Source organism: Micromys minutus (assembly GCF_963924665.1).
Source record: "Micromys minutus genome assembly, chromosome: 11".
NCBI lineage: Eukaryota > Metazoa > Chordata > Mammalia > Rodentia > Muridae > Micromys > Micromys minutus.
In genome coordinates, this window is record NC_137980.1 from 55,161,607 (window position 1) to 55,182,636 (window position 21,030).

Below are 21,030 nucleotides of genomic sequence, written 5' to 3' on the forward strand. Positions count from 1 at the left end.
TTGAATGTTCCCACCAAAACTCACATTAAAGTTCAATCTTTGGAGCTGGGCAGAAAGTTCTCTGTAAAGTGCTTGCCTTGCAGACATGTGGATCAAGTTTGATCCTGTGAAATCATGTTAGCAAGGAATAGAAAGAACAAAAAAACCCAAGTATGGTGGAACATTCTTGTAACCCAGCTCCGGATAAGCACCTAGCTGGCCTGCTTGCCTATTTCTAGGTCAATGGAAGAGCCTGTCTTAAAAAATAAATAAAGTGACTGTTACTGAGGAAGGACACCTAGAGTTATCTCCTGTCCTCTACATATGTGCACACAAACACACACTTACATGCATATACACAAAACAAATTTTATATTATTTGTGATATAGTAAGAGGTGGGGCCATATAGGATCTTGAACTGTAATTGGGTGGTCATTTTTTTTAACAAAGGGCCCAAATTCTTTAGGCACTAGAAACTGCATTTTACCCACCTTCCTTTGTTAACATTGTAAATAGTATATAAACATTATAGAACAAATTAATGTTTATGACCCAGGCTTGTGATAGGAACCATCAATTATACAGCAGTGACAGGCCTTTTCCTGTTTGTGCTTCCAGCCCCTTTCAGTCTCTGTCACTTGTTCTTTCTTGGTAAATCTATCCTAACCCTTGTGAAACAGGGACCAAAAGTAGCAACTCGTACTATGAGGTTTAAGAGACGACCCAACAGTGAAAGGGCCAAGCGCTCAGGAGCCTTCAGTGCTTCCTCCGCTTTGGTAGTCAGAGCTCCTTCTTGGGTCCTGGGCTGAGAAACCAGCGGATCTGTTAACCAAGCACACAAATCTAAAGACCAAGTGAGGATCTGGAGAGTAAGGTGCGTGGGCTTGTGACCACCACTAGCAACATCCTGCCTCAGGACTTCCAGGACTTCTGAGCTCACATTCCCTGTGGATGCCCCCAGGTACCTCTCTGTCCCGTCCCGCCACACAGGGAACAGTATGAGGGACACACCAGAAAGATATACAAGAAAGACCAGCCACAGTGGAGGGGGCGAGGGGAAAACACTGTCAGAGCAACTGCAAAGTTGGTGACATTTGCTCTTGGGATCGAGAGGTAGGGCCCGGAACAAGATGGCAGCTGGAAGGTGAAGGGCAGTCCCAGCTCTCAGTAGCGGTAGTGATCGGGCTTGAAGGGGCCATTGATGGGCATGCCCAGGTACTGAGCCTGCTTCTCAGTCAGCTTGGTCAGCTTCACATTCAGCTTGCCCAGGTGGGCTTCAGCCACTGCCTCATCCAGCTTCTAAGGCAGAAAGTGAACCCCAACTGGGTATTCATCTGGGTGGGTCCACAGCTCAATCTATGCCGTCACCTGGTTCGTGAAGGAGTTGCTCATCACAAAGCTGGGGTGGCCCATGGCACAACCCAGGTTGACCAGACGGCCTTCAGCCAGCAAGATGATGCGGTGCCCATTCTTTAGCCAGTAGCAGTCCACCTGGGACCTGATGTTCACCTTCTCCACGGCGTTCTCACTGAGCCACTTCACATCGATCTCCACATCAAAGTGTCCGATGTTACAAACAATGGCATCATCCTTCATCTGTTCAAAGTGCCTATAAGGGAACCCAACCCCGTGAGGGACCAGAGCCCAAGAGCAGTCCCAAGCCATGTCCTCTCTGCTCCCTAGGATTCCCACCCGGTACCTACCGGCCAAGGATGATATCAACACAGCCTGTGGTGGTGACAAAGATGTTGCCCTCCTTACAGGCCTCGTCCATGGTGGTTACCTCATAGCCTGGAAACATTAAGCATGTGTCATCATTGGCCTCACTCTCCTCGAACCCCAACAGCCGACCCTTACCCGATCATACCCTCCATGGCAGCCTGATGGGGTCAATCTCAGTGATGATGACTCGAGCCCCGAAACCCCTCAGGGCCTGGGCACAACCCTTGCTCACATCACCATAGCCTGCTACCACTGCCACCTTGCCCGCAATCATCACATCTGTGTCCCGTTTGATGCCATCTATGAGGGACTCCCGGCAGCCATAGAGGTTTGCCTTTGGTGATGGAATCGTTGACATTGATGGCAGGCACCTTCAGTATCCTGTCGGCCATCATGTACAGGTTGTGGACCCCAGTCGTGGTCTCCTCAGAGATACCTCGAATGATTGACAGGAGCTGTGGGTATTTGGTGTGGATGAGGTTAGTAAGGTCGCCACCATCATGCAGAATCATGTTGAGGGGTCCATCCTTGAAGTGCAGTGTCTGCTCAATGCACCACAGGTACTCCTCATCTGTCTCACCCTCCCAGGCAAACACTGGAATGTCAGCCTTAGCAATGGCAGCTGCTGCATGGTCCTGGGTAGAGAAGATGTTGCAGCTGGACCACCGCACCTCAGCCCCCAGGGCCACGAGAGTCTCGATGAGGACAGCAGTCTCCACAGTCATGTGCAGGCAGCCTGCAATGCGAGCACCCTTCAGTGGTTTGGAGGCCGAGTACATCTCCCGCATGCGCATCAAACCTGGTGTCTCGTGCACAGCTATGTCCAGGGCCTCCCGTCCCCAGGCAGCCAGTCCGATGACTGCGACTTTGTGGGGCAGTTTATCGGCCATGTTGGTGGTGCTTCAACTATGAGTGATGAACTCAGTGAAGGGGGCCGGACGGAGTGGGGCAGGGGTCTCTGTCTTCTTAAATAGACTATTCCATACATGAATTAAGGAAGTAATGGCTTCGTTTAGAATTGGGTTCTTTTAAAATGCAGCTTGGTTCTAGCTTTGCCACACACCCTGTTCTGTGCACTTCCTTTTCTATGCTCAGAAGCAGGATAACTTGTGCCACTGGCAGAAGCGTCTTTATTGGATATTACTCCTCAGTTTGGGGTCTTCTGTACTCTGCAACAATGAGTTGAATCAACCTCTATTGCTTTTATAAAGCTTATATATAAACTCTTCAGTCTCTTACCTTTTTTTTGGTATTTGCTTATAGCAACAGAACCTAGACTAATACAACCATGAAGTTGTGGTTGTAAGTTTGCCTCGTGACCCTGTCCTGTTTAGAGCTTTGAGGGACTCTGTTCTCCTAGCCCTGAGGATTTCAGAATGTGGTGAAACCATGTGTAAATATGCAGTGGCTCTGCTCTTGGCACAGTCGGAGAGGATGCCAGGTGTGTCCATCGGCACTCCTGCTAGGAAGGGACAGAAGGTAGCCAACTCTAGCCTTCTTGGCCCAAAGCACAGTCTAGACAAGACCCTGGGGTATCTCAGGTCATTGCTTCAAGTTGTGTGCAACATCTGGAAAGAGATGACCCTGTGACTCGGAGTCTTCTTTCTGGAAGGCAATAGGCTAGGTGAGTAAATGTGTAAATGACCTTCTACCTGAAAAGTTCTCTTCGAGGAATTTACCCAAAGAAAATCATTAAAGATGGGAAAAGAACTTTACCTCAGCGAATCTCCCTGCAGCCTACTTAGGAAATAACAGGAAACCGTGTGAGCAAACCCCCACCCCCGGTCTCATAATGACTAGCAGCCTGCTGATGGGGTTCTCTAGCTATTTTATCAGCTGCTGGAGTGAAAACAGAAAATTCCCACAGAATTGGGTGAGTTTGCTGTTTGGAAGTTTTTGCTAGTTCATGGTGTACTCAGAGAAATGACAATAGAAGATGTTCACCACATCTCTGCTCTCTCTTGACTTTGAGGTGATGATGGATGGTTATTATTTCTTCTAAAAAAGAAAAGACCCAATTTAAAAAGACCCAGTGGCATAAACATAAAACAAAGTCTGGAGGCAGTAAGTCTTAGTGGAGTGCTGGTGTTCACTAAGGCATATGGGGTTCTGTGAGTTGTATTGCTCTCAAGGTTCTAAGGGATGAAGATGCTCATGACATAGTTCCCTTATTCAAGTTAGGAGGACAGGCATGAGACGGCACAAGTGACATTTTCCTTCTACAAGAAAGCAATCTCCCAAAATCTCCAAAGACTACTTACATTCCACATCCTCAATGAATTCACAGGAATATAGCAGCAAGAGAGTCAATCAAGAAATCAAGACTCTGCAAAGGGAATGGGATTAGCATAGTAGGCTTTCTGATGGCAACTGATTGCTCAAGTCCAGGTATACCAGTCCTTCAAACAAAACCAGGAAAGAAATGAACAAAGCAGTATAAAATGACTATTGAAAGAGTAGCCAATCAAGCCTGCCACATCTTAGGGAAAGAAAGGGGACAACCCTAGATTGGTGCTCCTGGTGTTTTGAAAAGTAGAATATATTGACCCATGAAGGACTGAAGATTGAAGCTACTAGATAAGTGATTTCAAACCAGGTTTTTGTGTCACCATGTTATTAGGGGCTGCGGCTGGAGTGAGGAAGTGAAGGAAAGAGGGAAGGATGTGGGTACTGGCTCTCAGTCTTCAACACAATGGCCTCCCTTTTCTGAATATTATGTTGACTGTCCATATAAAAGTCTACTGGATCTTATATGTGTTGCAGTAAATATTAAAAAATTTAAAAAATGGTTTATCTCTTTATTGGCCCGGAGGTCTCACTCCTCAGGCCCGACCCTGATACAGAGCCATGCACACCTAGTCCACGCCACCAACTCAGATCTCACTCCTTTCCCACAACTCCCTTTTCCTGGCAATTTTCTACCACCTGTTCTCAGCCTCTGTCCCAGGGTGTTTCTCTACCCCAAAACCCCACATAAATACAATTCTACAGCCAATAGCTTTTCATTCAGGTTTATATATTCAACTCTCAACCCACAAACCCTCTACACAACAAGATTGCATCAAATATACAAAAATGCAAACTGTCCTTCTATATGAGATAATAGACCTATAAAATCCTTAATGCTCATAGCTTTTTAACACCAATCAATCCCACCTGGGTCCAGCTGGTCCTTGGGAAACTCCATGTTTCCATAACCTCTACCCTCTGTCCTCTGACCTCTGAGACCTCTCCTCTCTCCACCTTCCTCACCCCGCCTAGTCACCGGCTTTCCTTTATTTTACTAATTAAAATGGGAAGGTTCAGGTGACATCACCTCTTGAGTACGTAACTAGGCAGCCCTTTTTGGGGAAGCAGAATTAACATTAAAATACAAACAGCTTCAGGACAATCTACATATATGTATGTGTATTTATTAGTATAAATGTGTACATACATGGATATATTTACTTTCATGTATATGTATAAAATATATGTATCTAGAAAGCTATCTAATAAGGATTTCAAAGTAGAGGTTTCTGAAACTTAAGTCTGTATTCAATATATTTTTAATGGGTAGGGCCTGATAGCAAATGCCTTTAATCCCAGCACTCAGAAGGCAGATGCAGGTGGATCTCAGAGAATTTCAAGCCAGCTTGGTCTATAGAGCAAGTTCATGCCAGCCAGGGCTTATATGCATTAGTCTTCTTCTCAAAAGAAAAATCAAATGTCTTTAGTTTTAGCAATCAGGAGGCAGAGGCAAATGTAGGAGGCTCTCTCTGAATTTGAGGCCAGCCTGGTCTATATAGCAAGTTCCAGGCTAGCCAAGTTTGCATAGTAAGACCCTATTTAACAACAACAGCAGCAATCTCTTGGACTTGCGACTGGCTTTACAGTGCCTATACAATCTATAGTGCATGCTCTCCTAGTAACTCACAGAGTCAAGAGTGGACTCACTGTGGCAACAGCACATTAGCATGAAGCTATATATCCTTCAACAGCCCTGGTCAGAACAAAGACATGTGATAGTTCTAATATCACAGTTTACTCATCTGCAACCATTTTCACATCAACCAATTCATCTAATGTACATATACATGTAAATGCGTGTGAAAGCATGTGTGGGGCCTGTTCATATGGGTGTACATATGCATGTTAGTATGTGTGCATGCATGTGCAATGGAGGCTAAGAAGACAACTTCATTTTTTCTCTTTGGTGCCATCTAATTTTTTTGAGGCAGTGATCTCACTGGCCTGGAGAGCACCGATTGTGCTAGACTGACTGACTGGACAGTGAGTCCAGGATGTACCTATCTGTAAGTCCCCAGTGTCCCCACCATGCCCAGCTTATTTGCATGAGTTCCTAGGGCTTGAACTCAGTCCCTGATGCTTGCATGTAAGCACCACGCTGACTGCAGCCCACCCCCCCCCCCCCCGCTGTTACTTTTAATGCCCATTTCACAGTTTCAGTCTGGTCTCGTGGCAAATTAGTCCCTGACTCCCAGATATATGTGGGTGCTAACAACAGCTCTCTGTGGGTCATGGATCATTCTTAATTTCTCTTTTTCCTGGTCTGTCTTTTCTAATTTTGATAAAATAAACAGACATGGCTTTTGTAATAAGGGGGAAAGACGCCATTTTAATTAAAAAGTAATAACCGTGTGGCCTGTGACCTTGTGGGCTGTTTGGGCCATGCTTCCACAGCCCCTGCTGAGCCTGGCTTTTCTGGGCCTCTGCTCTTCCTGCCTCCCTGACTTGCCTCAAATGTGCAGCCAAGTGAGAAGCAGGGTCCCTACTCTGCCCTATCCTGTCCTGTGCATGGAGCCAGGGCTAGCCACTTTCTGAGGAGCCCTCCTGGAAGGGTTTTGGAGCCCAGCTGGAGTCTGAGGGCTTTAAAACGCTAAGATCAAATGTGGGAAGCTGTGCCTGCCAATGCCGGTGGCTGTGCTCCGTCTAGACTGCTGATAGATATATGGCTTCATGCTAACGTGTTATCACAGCGATTCCACCCTTGGCTACTGCAAGTCACTTCCACATCTGGCTTGAATATTTCCTTATTATGGCCTAAAATAAATAAATAAGTAAGTAAAACCTAAAATCTCGGCCACCCCTTTAACACCCTCTCTCCCTTCCTCCTTTTTTTTCCCCACTGAAACCCTTTCTTTTCTCTGGTGCTCCAGAGACTTCAAGCAAGTTTGAAAGTGGACTTTAGAAAGTATCGCATCCAAAGTGCTCTTGTTCCTATTTTACAGATGGTGATACTGAGGTCCAGGAAGAGTCCTATCGTTCCATATCACCATTCTTATGTGGCAAGCAGCCCAGACCCCTTAGGTTCCTGATCTACAGGAGAGAATGGTGCTGCCATACTTTGTTACTTTTCTATCACTGTGATAAAATGCCAGGAACAAGAATTTACAGAAGGAAGGGTTTATTTGGGGCTTACGGTTATAGATAGATAGGAATCCATCACCATTATGGCAGTGCCGGGACAGAGAGGTAGGCAGCAGGCAAATAGGCAATGATGGAATCACAGCTGAGGGTTTGGATCTCAGTTCACAAACAGAGAGCAGAGGTACACCGGGGGTAACGGCAGAATTTGAAGCCTCAAAGTCTCCCCATGACATACCTCCTTCAACGGGCCACACCTGATCCTTCCCAAACAGTTCCATCATGGGTGGAACATTCTTATCCAAACCTTGGATGTCTACCCTACAAGTCTCTGTGTTGAAGACTTGATTCTCAAAATGGTGCCGCTGCTGGCAGGTGGTACCTGGTGTGGGGTCATTAGGCCACTGGGGTGTGCCCTGCTCTCTTACTCTCTTCTGCTTCCTGGCACATACAGTTTGCTTTGGTACTGCTGCCCACATAATGTGCAGCTGTGGCTAGAGACCCCCAAGAAACAGGATCATAAAAACAGACTGCAATCCCAGAAAACCATGAGCAGAAGTACACCTTTCTTTTTAGAAGTTCGTTAGCCCCGGATACTTCAGTTTAGTAAAAGAAGTTGACTAACACAGGTTCCATCCATGTTGACCAAGATGGCTAAGAACAACAGTGGGCAGGAGAGGGATCATGGAGGCAAACATTAGACTGACCATTATTGCACAAGGGTTCCTAGTTTCCTGGGGGATCTGTTAGAGCTTCCCAGAACATGAGTCCTCTAACTTCTAACTGTAGCTTATTATGCACTTGGGAGGAAGATTGGTGGAGACAGTGGTGGCTTCTGTCACCCTTTGTGCCACATTAAATGTTTTATGAGTACTTCCTGAGGCTTTTCCCTGGGGGACACCCCATGGCTCTGCATTCGCCAACATCCTGGGGCTTCCACTGCAATTTGGGCTCCACATTCACAGCTTCATACAGTGGTCTCTTTCCGGGACCTCCTGGCACACACACTGCCTGGCCACACAGCAACAGTCGGAAACCCCGGGAGAGACTCAGTGGCCCTCTCCATCTTGCATCTTCCACGCCTATGAAACCAGGTGGACAGAGATGCCAAGTTCTGCTGCCAGCTTGGGAAGAGCGTAACTTCAGTTGGACCACAGTGACAGCAGCCTCCGTGCTGACGCTAGGGAAACCCTCTCCCAAGCAGTTGCTTTCCAGGAGCAGGGAACCCCTTAGGCATTCTGAGATTAGACTCCATCCTTTCCAATTAGTTTGAATTTTCACAAGCTGGAGCCTTTGATGGGCAGGGTCTTACCCTGGGCTCCTTTCTTGCTGTCCCAGTGAAGAACACTTTAACAATTACATCCTCTTTATTATGTGCCTTGGCCGTAGAGTTAAACTTGTTTGAGTTCTTTTTATGGACAAACTGCACTTTAAAATATATTTTAAAATGTACTTCTGCCCTGCTTCTTTGCTCTTCTTCACTCTAGGCCTCGATAAATGCAGTAACGGCTGCAACCTTCTGTTATCTTGAAATTACCTCCACCAATGGGATTAGCTTGTTGCCTTTTAATTCAGACCCACTCAAACCCTCAAGACATAGACAGCGTGCAGCCAGGTTATTTGTCAGAATATAATTTGAATAGCTTCCAGTCATGTCTGTGATAGAGTGAAGTCTCCCCTCTGAAGCCTCAGGAGCTCAGGCTCTCACTTGTTTCCAACCACCCATCAGACTGGCCAACTAAACTCTGCTTAAACTGTAAGCAGTAGTTCTCAACCTGTGGGTCTCAGGAGGCCACACAGCAGGTATCCTGCGGATACTTATATTACAATTCATAAAGGTAGCAAAGTTACAGTTATGAAGTAGCAACAGAACTTTATGGCTGGAGTCACCACAACATTAAAGGGTCACAGCATTAGGAAGGTTGAAAACACTGGCTTATAATATTTAAAGAATTTTTCTTTCGAGTCAAGAATTCTAAACTCTTCCACATTCCTTTTGCAAACCAGATTTAAAGGCCAAGAACCACATGATCAGTGTTACCGTAGCAACAGCAGCCTGTATCCATTTTCTATGTAAGTTGCTTTTTCAAGTTTAATAAAACAGGTTCACAAAAGCAACTTAGGGGAGAAAGGGTCTATTCTGACTCACAGTTCAAAAGGATCATTTTGTCATTGTGGGAAGACATTTGTCATTCTTCTTCCTCACTTTTTAATATATCCATCCTAGTATGTGTGAAGTGATACCTGATTGTGGCTTAGATTAATATCACCGTAGTTGTTAATGATGAACATTTTTATGTATATGTTAGACACTGCTGCATTTTCTTTGGGAAAATGTCTACTAAAATTCTGTTCCCATTTTGAGTTGGTTTACTTAATATTTTTATTGTTAAGTTGTAAAAGTCCTGTATATATTCTAGGCATTATATCTTTATCAAAAATAAAATTGTAAAATATTTTATCTTTGTATATTATCTTTTCATTCTCTTGGTAGTATCCTCTGCACTTAAAAATGCCACACACTAGTAATTTTTGGTATTTAAGAATCATTATGTTTAATCTATACACTCCAAAAAAACTTTGACTTTTTCCATGTTATGTTTTGTTTTACATGTACTTTATGCTTATTGTAACTAGTAAGATTTCAATGCATACTATCAAAGCTTTAATAAAAACCAAGTACTGATAAAAATATATTCATATAGCTTTATGCCAAAATGCCTTTAAAAATCTGTACATGTATCTCTGTTTTTTAAATAAAGTTGTAAGAAAAAAACAAATAAATAGAGCAAAAAGGAGAAAAGAAAAACAAAATAACTCTAAATAATGCCACACATTCTTCTTCAGTTGCATATGCCTGTTATTGTATCTGTTTCATAGTGAAGAGATGAACTCCCCCAATGCTACTGAGGTCCCAGCAATGTCAGATAAGGGCTTCCTTCCCAGCTCCTGCATCAACAGGTTAAGGAGTTCCTGAATCCTTAACTCCACAGTTCAAACTTGTACAGTTCCCTTAGTTCCTGGATGACATGTAAACAATTCCCAGACCTTCACCCAGCCAGATCACCACCATTCCACTCAACTAGCGGACACACTAGTCTCAGCACAAAAACAGAACATGAAAACTCATGGCAACATGTCTCCCTAACTGTTGTCACAGCCCTAGGGGAAGGTGGTTCAGTCATCACTATCTCTGTTTGCAGATGAAGGAGTATGAGAGGCAGAGAGATGAAGTGTCTTGCCAAAGCCCCCATCTAGCTGAGGGTGGGGCTGGGGTGCAAAGTAGAGCCTGGCTAGGGGGCTTCCCACAGACCAAAACATTCCTCCCTGCTCCTTAAAGAAAATAAATGACAACACAAATTCAAGAAGTCCGGGGTCTAGATTCACTAGGCCCCTCTCTACCAGAGGATTCAAAGCCCAGCTGAGCTGCAATGATTCAGACAAGAAGAGCCACCTGGAAGAGGTTCAGACCCACTGAGCCACCTGGAAAGGACACTCTACAAGTTGTGGAACTGCCTGCAGGCTGTGCAGTGGTGCTCCAGCTTGTGTGAGCTGCCTCCCACCCTGGGGTAGGCCTTGGTGATCTACCTGTCTCTGAGTCATTTCTGCTCCTGAGTCACTTCTCCCTCATATTCCTCTAAGTGACTCCAGTAAAACTCATTGGTTCAACAAGTCGGACTTTGGGGGTATCTGTACGGCGGACTATTATGGGTTCCCTGTCTGGGGTGACTAGGTGAGTGTGTTTCATCTCCCCAGGAAAAGTTTTGTCACACAACATATATACACTAGGATTTTTGTCTCAGAATTGAGCCAGGGACACAGGTTTTGGGGAACCAGGTAGTAAAGTCTGTGCTTTGCTTCTGTCCAATAAGGTATCTCTGAGCCTTAGTGCCCTACTCCCTAGCATGCTACCTCAGTTTCCTGATCTGTAAAATGAAGCTATTGGCTTTTCCTATGCCTTCTCTAGATTTTGTTTTTTTTATGGAGCTTGGAACATCTACTATACACTCACTACCATGAAGCTACACTGAGGCCAAGCAGGCACTGCTGCTACAGGGAAGCCTGTCACCCAGAGGATGGTGGGTAGGGGCAGGCAGCAACGTGCTCTGGCATAGTCCACTCACATGGGAGTTTTGGGTGACATAACAAGGCACCAGTCCTCCCTCTGGCTCCTCATCTGGACACCCCGAAACTGAGGGCCAGGCTGGTTGCCAGTGGTGGCCCTTGTTTCAGCCCCTCCACTTCTGTCTCTCTCCTCAATCCCCTCATCGGCAAAGTCTGCAGGAATAAAAGATTTTCTTTTAAAAATTCCCATTTCTTTCCTTGACCCTACACGACCCAGATAATATTTGTTACCTCTGACGCCAAGTCTCATCCCTTGCTTTCCTCTCTACTCTGGCCACACGTCAGGCATCTTTGTACCTTGGGAACTTTTACACCTGCTAGTCCCCCTGCCTGCGTCATCATCTGACTCCATTCATCCCTGGGTCTCTACTCAAATATCCCTTGTCAGTGTGGTCTCCTAGGCTAAAACACACCCCTGAACCCCGGAACCCCTTATCTTTCCTTGGTGTGCTTTCTCCTTAGGACAGTTTTATTACAGAAGCCACTAAATCCATTTTTTTTTTAAACACACAAGTTTGAATTATTCTTTTTGAACTAAATCTCTATAAAGACAAGGGCTCTGTCTGACCTGTCAATCAAGACCCTAACTGATAGCAGGCACTGCCAGTGTCTGAACAGGAGTGACAGCAAGGACGGTGACGGGGACGAGAACACTGCTACAGGGGAGGCTAGCCTCTGCCCCTTCCGCTTATCCTCACCATCCACTCAGGTTTGACCTAGTGGGTGAGCTATGTCTTTTGCTTTGTTTGTTTGTCTGGGTTTTGGGTTTTTTGGGTGGAGTCCAGTCATGTCTGCCAGGCCATGTGAGCAAGGTAGAAACCATGGCAGTGCTGGGTACTCTGGAGTTCATATGCTAAAGGCTAGAAGCCATTCCTGCTCCATCCCTGCCAGCCCCTTGCCATGACTCACCACAGCCATGCCACCTGCCAGACCTTTCCAGGCTGCTTCAGTCTGGAAGCTTGGCAGCCGCACAGTTCCCTGCAGAGTGGACCAAGTGGAGGAGACAGCATTCAGGAGGTGAGACAGGTAGAGGAAAAGATTCTGTCAGGAGGGGGGTCACAGTCACACAGACATCCAACACAATCAGTCCTTCCTTTCCTTGTCCAGCACGGCACTGGTAATACTGAGGTTCCCTGTTATTACCTCTCTGACTTCATGGCGCATCCTTCAACTCCTTCTGCACTCCAGCTACACACATCATCAGGCTTAGCGCAACTTCCGGGTGCACTTACAGTTCCAGACCATGCCTGGGCATCACCTGATTCAACTACTGTCTTTAGGTCTCTATGTGAGGTGGGTTTCAGAGCATCCTTGAAGTGCTACTCAGAGTCTCTCTCATCATGGGAAATGCAGAGGGTGGGATGAGGGAATCCAAAACAAGGTACCTGACCCAGGGACGGAGGGTCCTGGCAAGGATGTTAAGGAACAAAGAAAGGTAGTAAAAGCTTACTTATATACCACGAGCCTCGTTCTAAGCAGCTAGTGGCTAGTGCCTTCTCCTCAGCAACCAGGAAGGGAAATCAATAGCCCCATTTCACAGAGGAGGAAACCAAGACCAAGAGAAGTGATCCATTTGACCAGAATAAGAAGCTGGAATCTCCAAGACCGAAAGTCTGTCCTTCATGGTTGCTGCACCCCCCCCCCACACACACACCTGTAAATTATAGATAACCACAGCTGTGTAAACTGTCTTATCTGGTAGCATCTTTTTATTTCCCCGTTGTGGAAAAACAGAGTTGGCTTTTTATAATTCAATTCCTTTAGGCCAATATAACATCTGTGTGGTACCCTCCTGGTTTTAACAAGTGCAGTAAAATCTTACATTGTAGTTGTTTTTATAGCTCTGTAAGAGTTACGATCTTAGTTCTTTCCCCTGACAATTGTCTTTTAACAGAGCCGTAGACATCAATGGCTGATTCTTACAAAAGCAGCTGAGGAAACCATCATCTCTCTCCCTCCTGTTCACCTTCGATGATTCCCCAGCCCCGAGCCCCAAAGGGTGTACTTTCAAAAGCAGAACATCAGGATCCCTTAAGACCTCCCTCTCCTGAAGTCAAATGATCTTCAGAGCTGAAAGTGGAGATGTGGACAAGCCTCCTGGGGTCTTGTGGACCCCCTGGGGTACTGTGAAGCTCCAATGGTTAGGAGGAAACCACCTGAAAGAACAAAGCAGTATAAAGATGCATGCCCCGCCCCTTTCCTGAGCTTTTGTATGGATACGGGTGCCCTCTAGTGGCTTCCCTCGCCTCTACATGGGCCTTCCAAAGTCCTTGCAGTTGGAGGGGGGTTTTCAAGTTTACACTTACTTCTCTATTCCTGGCAAGGGCTCTTCCTTTTTCCTAGCCCTTCCTGCTCCCAACTGGTGCCTTCAGAATATTTCACAGTATATGGATTTTTCCTGCGTTGACTTCAGAATTCAGGGGTGGGTTCCTGAAGACCAGGAAAAATGCTGTCAGAGGGATGGACTTAGAATGTGTTTTAGTTATTAATACTATGGGTTTTTTTTTTTTTTTTTTTTTTTTTTTTTTTTTTTTTTGCCATGAGATATTAACTGGGCAGGAAGCCACTTTAAAAAAAAGAGGGTTTATTTTTGTCTCACTATTTTCTTGGGACAGCATGGTGGTGAAATTAGCTTCTGTCTCTAGCCACATGGAGTCAGAGAAAATAAATATGGCTGGCTTGGGCCTCCTAAAATCCTCTTTATCCAATGAAATCTATCCTTCCAAAGGCCCTACAGGCTCCCTGACAAAGCATCTGCCACCAGCCGGGGACCAATTTGAAAAGATGAGGTTCAGGCTGAGATGGAGAGGCTCAAACCCAACCCATAGGAGCATTCTTTCAAAAGTATTTTTATCACTTTTTAATTGTGTATGTGATGTGTGTGTGTGTGTGTGTGTGTGTGTGTGTGTGTGTGTGTGTGTAGATGCTAAAGACCAGAGTGCCAGATACCCCTGGAACTGGAGCTACAGGTGGTTGTGAGCCATCCAAAGTGGTTGTGAACCATCCGGAGTGGAACTGAACTCAGGTCTGTGCCCTTAACCACTGAGCCATCTCTCCAGCCTAATACTAGCATTCTTTGATTGTGTGTATTTCTCTTATATAAGCTATGATATTGGAGGCTGGGTCAATTTGACCCCCTAATTGATAGCTGTTTGTGCTGGTTAGCTTTAGCTGTCAACTTGACACATTCTATAATCACCTCAAAGATGATCTTAGTGAGGAATGAGCTAGGTCAGGTTAACCTGTGGGTCTGTCCATGGGGATGCATTTTGATTGGTAATTGCTGTAGAGCAGAAAGACTCAGCTCGCTCTCAGTATCTCCACTGTCTGGGTTTGAGAGGAGGGAAGGCAGCTGGGTGCTAAGCAGGCAGGGCTTTCATGTTTATTCTACCCACTCTCATCTATGAATGTGTTGCTTTGGGTCTTGACTTCCTATAATAATGGGCTGTAACTTGAATTGCAAGCCAACAGGACCCTTTCTTCCCTAAGTTACTTATTGTCAGGATATTTTATCACTGTAGGGAAAATGAAATTGGAGCACTGTTAAACCAGTTCCTGGTGCCTGGCTATCTTAAGTCTTGTGGGGGGCAAACAGCCCCTCTTTGGCAACCTCCTTTGGACCTTCTTTGGACAGCCTGAGTAAGCTGTCCACTGTAGATGGAAAAGCCATGCCAGCCAGAAAGTCTCAGCTTGTCCAGAGGCCTTCCCATCACAAGTCTTGGCAATTGAGGCGGCCATTTTGGGGAGGGGGTTGTTTTCCCCGGTGGCCTAGCAGAAGGCCTTTGTTTGGCACAAACACAGTCCTCCATCTGCATTACAGACTATGACCTGGTTTGGTGCATATACCTTTGCTATCCTAGTGGTTTTGGCTATATAAAATAAGCAAGTGTTCGGTTCACTGTGTCCAGTCATCTGGAAGACACCTGCTGGTGTTTCTACATTAGTCCATTTAAAGGATCCTCTTGAATACTTTTTGAAGACCGGGTATCTTAGTTACTGTTCTATGGCTGTGAAGAGACACCATGACCAAGGCAACTTAAAAAAGAAAGCATTTAATTGGGGGCTTGTTTGCAGTTCTAGAGGGTGAGTTCATGTCCGTCATGATGGGAAGGATGGCAGCAGGCAAGCAGGCAGGCGTGGAACTGAAGCAGTAGCTAAGAATTTCATGTTCAGATAACCACAAGGCATGGGGCGGGGGGGGGGGGGGAATGTGAATTTGAAACCTCTAAACTCATACCCAGTAACACTTTTCCTGCTGGAGGCCACACCTACTAGTCCTTCCCAAATAATCCCACCAACTGGAGACCAAGCATTCAAATATAGGAGCCTATGGGGGCCATTCTCATTCAGATTCCCACACAGGGTTTCAGTGTATAGACTAGGCTAGACTTAAAGCCATAGAGATATTCACCCCTCCCATGTCTGCCTCTTGTGTGCTGAGACTAAAGATGTGCCATCACACCCCTGCTACTTTTAATCTTTTGCAGGATGAACTGATAGCATCACAGGGAGAGGGCAGATGAAGTAACGACAAGCAGGGATTCCAGAGAGTGGTCAGTGGTGGGAAACAGGTAGAGATGGTGAAGGCTGTGAAAAGCTACTGTGGAATTTTGCCCTCCCTGGCATGGCCATCACCATTTCAAAACCAGAGCTGCTCTGATTACCCACACACCTCTCACTGAGGCAGGAGAGCAAGACAGAAACTATGGGGACAGAGGAAGAGACAAGAGGCCCTCATGCTAGCATCTGATGAAAGCTTCTCACCAGCTAAGGAGCCAGTTACAAAGGCTGCCATAGGGAAATAACATTCTTTTCATATGTAGATAAAAGTAACAATGAACCAGGCTTATAACCAGAGTACATAAAACCCATTCCTTTGCCCGACTACTAATTTGGTTTACAATAAGCCTGTCTTCCTTCATCCTGGAAATCTTATCCACAGTAATCCTGCCAGGTGTCCCTTGGGAACCACACTTTAAATATAGCGTCTTAGCTGGAGTTTCTATTACAGTGATGAAACACCGTGGTTGGAAGCAACTTGTTAGAGAAAGGGTTTGTTTTGCTTATACATCACAGTTTACCATGAAAAGAAGTCAGGGCAAGAACCAGGAGGCAGGAGCTGATGCACAGGCCATGAAGGAGTGCTGCTTACGGGCTTGCTCACTATGGCTTGCTCAGCCTGCTCTCTTATAACACGGAGGACTGCCAGTTCAAGGGTGCACTGCCTGCAGTGAGCTGGGCCCCTCCACCTCCATCATTAATTGAAAATGCACTGCAGGCTTGCACACAGCCAGTCTGGTGAAAATATTTTTCTCAGTTAAAGTTTCCTCTTCCCAAATGACTCCACCAGAATCCAATATATGACTTGCGAAAGAGATGAGAGATAGAGAGATAGACAGAGACAGAGAAACAGAGAGACAAAGAGAGAACCTCAGCTCATCTTGGAGAAGGCTACACCCATTCTCTTTGGTGTGCATCTAATAATGTCTCTTAGCTTACACTTATGTTAAAATATCTTTATTAAACCTAACCCTGCTTTGTAAATGGTCTAGTTCTGAAATTCTTTTCTGTTCAGTCCATGATAAATACTTAAAAGTTTAGAAGAGCTGTTCAGGTTGCTGAGGGTGTCCATGAGAACCTGTGTTCCTGTGACCATACCCCACACACCTCTCAACATAAGGCCCACTGGCATTTTGAACCAGAAGGGAGTTATCAATCACCTAAGATTCCTGCTCCCCACCTCCCACACCCATACCCCTCACATACCCTTTCCTCCCCCCGCCACACACACATTTAGTCCTTCTCCAGTTGGACATGGTCTCAGAAGATGCTATGACATATGGGAGCTAACTAAAGGGAGGCTTCATTTATACAGACTTGGGGAAGTCAGCATCCAAGATGGGGTGGGACTTCTTGATAAAACACTTGGGTTTGCTCCTGTAAAATCAGCTCATTGCTTCCCCTGACATAGACTTGGGTAGAATCATGTCTTTGGTATGTTGTTGGTACCCTATCAGGGATGAACAGAAAGAGAGTCCTCAAGGAAAGTGTTACAGTAGCCAACTGTTTGTAAGCACATTCCACAGTAAATTCCTTCCTACTGAATGTGGAGCGACTAGGATCTCATTCAGGGATGGGTGAGGGAGTGGACTGGCATAACATTTAGTGAATTCATTCGGCAGCGTCTGATAAACATGGGCCAGTTTAACACTATGCAATTCCACTCAAAGGAATGTACTCAGGACTCATGGAAGCATATGTCCGCACCAAGACTGGAGCAGGAATGTTCACAGCAGTGTGGCCCATGAAAACAGTCCAGATGTCTAGCAGTAAAGAAACGGATAAAGTGGGCTATAGCTATACAACGTTATTAATCAGAAATAAAAAGAGAAATGATTGACACCTCCATTAGAATGGGCAAATCTCAGACTGTCAAAGAAGATAGACTTATAAGAATTAGACATTTTGCATTTCACCCGTAGAATGGGGACTTCAAGAAAGATGTTATCAAGCAGCAATGAGTACAGTTTGCTAACAGTCTCCAGATGTGGTTCAATTGTACTCCCAGAGCAGCCTCTCCTTCAGAAGCAGCCTGCTGAGCACTGACCTCAGGGACACTTAAGGTGTTTGTAAAAAGATGCTATTAACAGGTGCTGGGGAGATGGCTAGGCTGGCGAAGGACCTGCTGCACAGGCAAGAGGATGTGGGTTTGATTCCCAGCATCTGCATTTTAAAGATCAGGCACAATGGAATACAGTTACAATCACAGCACTGAGAAGGCAAACACTGGAAAATATCTCAATCACTGGTCCGTCACCTTACTGAATCGGCAAGCACCAGTGAGAAGCCTTGCCTCAAAACAAACAAACAAACAAAAAAATCCCAAATGAACCAAACAAACAAATAAACAAAACCCAAGTTTTAAGCTGTGGACAGCTTAAGGAATGGCACTAGACGCTGTCCTCTGGTCTCAAACACACACACACACACACACACACACACACACAGAGAGAGAGAGAGAGAGAGAGAGAGAGAGAGAGAGAGAGAGGTATGCAATGCATACAGAGAAAGAAAAAAAAACATGAGAAACTATCAAATAAAGTAAAATAAAAAAGGCAAGCTACAGAAAGGGAGGGAATATTTAAAGACCATGCAGCTGATATGGAAATAACACTTAAAACATATGGGGAAATCCTGAAAAGCAATTTGAAAACAAGCCAATGCTTTAAACTGGCATTTCTGTTTAAAGCCATACCAGAGGACATTCAGCATCACAAAGCATGAAGGAAATTCGAATCAAAAGGACAATGACTGTCATAATTACACCTAACATAGTGTAACCTAAGAAAAGAACATCACCTCACATTCATTAGAACGACTTCTGACAAAAATGTTGGCCAGATTGGAACCTGTATGCACTGTGCACGGGAATAAAAAGCAGTATAGACCCCGGGTAAATAGTGTGTAGGGTCAGGTCCTCAAAAACTTAAAAATAGGGGTGGGGCTGTAGCTTACTCAGTAGAATTCTTGGTAGAATGTACCAAGCCCTGGACTACCTCCAGCATCACCTAAACTGGGTGTAGTGGTCCACACCTGTAATTCCAGCGTTCAGGAGGAGAAGGCAGTAGGATCACATACAATGACTTTGAGGCCAGCCTGGGATACATAAAAACCTGCCTTAAAGTAATCAAAAATAAGAGCGTTATATGATTCAGCAATTCCCTTTCGAGGTTTAAACCCCTAAAGGTTTGGAAGCAGAGTCATGTGTGTACACCATGTTTATAACGGAGTCAAATCCATAGAGATAGAAAGAATTAAAGCTGTGCAGTGGTACACACCTTTAATCCCAGCACCCAGAAAGCAGAGGAGGTGGAGCTCTGTGAGTTTGAGGTCAGCCTGGTCTCCACACACAGAGTGAGTTTCAGGAAAGTCAGGGCTACACAGAGAAACACTGTCTCAAAAACAACAAAACAAACAGACACAACCAGTCACACAGAAAGAAGGAAGGTAAAGAATAGTTGCTGCCACCCACTGGAAGAAGAGGATGTGGGGATTTATTGATTAACGAGCAGAATTTCAGTCTGGTAAAACGAAAAGGCCTGGAGCTGAAGGGTGGTGATGCTTACACAATACAAATGCCCTTGGTGTCATTAAATTGTGTGATTACAAATGACTGAGATGGCAAATGAACTCTCTTCTCTGTGTTTGGCCACAGTAAAAAAGCAACGTTTGAAAAACTAATAGTGTTATATTAAAATTATATTTCAAAAGAAAGCTGTTGGCTCTTAGTTGCCACTATGTTGTATAACCAGTGGCAAGGGGGATGGGAAGGAAGTCTTACATTCTAGTCAGCCATTTGGTGGATGTAAAGAAAAATATCTCTTATAGAGAGCTCTCTGGAGGTCAGCGGCTGAGCTGAAGAAAAAGGAAAAGGATGCTAGTTGGACTCCTCCTCATTACTCCCATTGCTGACCTGTAGATCATATCCGAACAGTTTCCAAGGGAGCACAGAGCTTGGAATGTGCACATTGCCATCACTTGGCAACCAGGAACTGGTGGCTGCAGCCACCACCAGTTCTTCCTGTCACCCTGTGCCCTTATCTGGCATGGACCCTTTTCCACCCAGGTAGACAGGGCCTACTGGGGAGCCAGGGAGGCATCTCCCACCTGCTCCCTGTCTCAGGTTTCCCCAGGACTCCCGGGGCAGGCTGGGTCTTGGCTGATGCAGGTAAGTCTACAGAAACACCTGGATGGACCAAGGGAGGCATAGAGAATGTCTAGTCCAGAGACTCTTCTTCCTTGTTCCCATGGGTGGAAGATGCTGAGGACAGAATTACTAGAACACAGCTAGGCTCTCAGGGGTGCAGAAGACCGCTTAGCTCTGTTCTTTCAGTGTATTAATGCCTTTTCCAAACTGACTACTGAGACACACAGGCATGGATCATGCTTAGCTGAGGTAGGAGGACCACAGCAGATGTCATGTCCTGCCCGTCCCAGAAGTCGCCTGTAAGCACCAGCGCCACTTCCTCTGAATTCTGTAATGCTCTACCCGAAGGATTTCCGTATTTCTAGAAGTAGCTCTTACCCAAGTGAAACTATCCCCACTCCCCAGTCCTGAGTTAGGACATCTCTGAGATCTTTCATACTCTCTCCTTTCTGTTTGCCTGCAAGTGTGAGTCCCAACTCCTTTAAAGGTTCATCAGATACCCCCTTTAGCCCACCCCCCTGCTAGGTCCTGGAAGCAGCTCTCAAATAAGCCGCACAGGCTCCCAAAAGGATCGCCTGTAGACAAGGGTGGCCTTGAACTCATCACTGATCTGAGATTGGCCTTAAGCTCCTTGCACTCCGCCTCTTCTTCCCAAGCCCTGGGATTACAGACTTGTTTGGAGGAAATATAGGTAATAGTGTATGTGAGCTGTAAGCCATAACCAATGGTATACAAAGCAGTGAGTGTAGAACTAAGGGTAGGGGTGAGAAAACTGGCATCTTAGGAAGCAAGAGGCCTCATTACCAAAAGACAACAGCAGGAGAAAGGAAGGATAGAAGAAAAACTTGAAAGCACCAATCAAGCTGACCAAAAGTCCAGCCTGCATTTTGCTATCATCATGAACCAGCAAACCTAACCTATGTCAGTGATAAACTTCTCCACCCTACCGGAGCTGCTTGCTTTCTCTGCATGCCTGCCCCCTTGGCACACGACCAAACTCCTCCAGCACAGTGTGGAGCAGTGGCTCTCAACCTTCCTAATGCTGTAATACTTTAATACCTCGTGTTCTAGTGACCTCCAACCATAAAATTTACTTCATTGCTACCCCCTAACTGTAATTTTGCTACTG

At 45.5% G+C, this 21,030-nt stretch overlaps 1 pseudogene across 1 annotated transcript; it reads right to left on the reverse strand.

Moving 5' to 3' along the window:
* Positions 1 to 1,001: 1,001 nt before the first annotated feature.
* On the reverse strand, positions 1,002 to 2,592 carry LOC308427280 (adenosylhomocysteinase-like; annotated as a pseudogene). Its single transcript has 3 exons — positions 1,848 to 2,592; positions 1,684 to 1,771; positions 1,002 to 1,589 (listed from the first exon to the last, which is right to left on the reverse strand). The product of its transcript is annotated as an adenosylhomocysteinase-like (transcript).
* Positions 2,593 to 21,030: the final 18,438 nt, after the last annotated feature.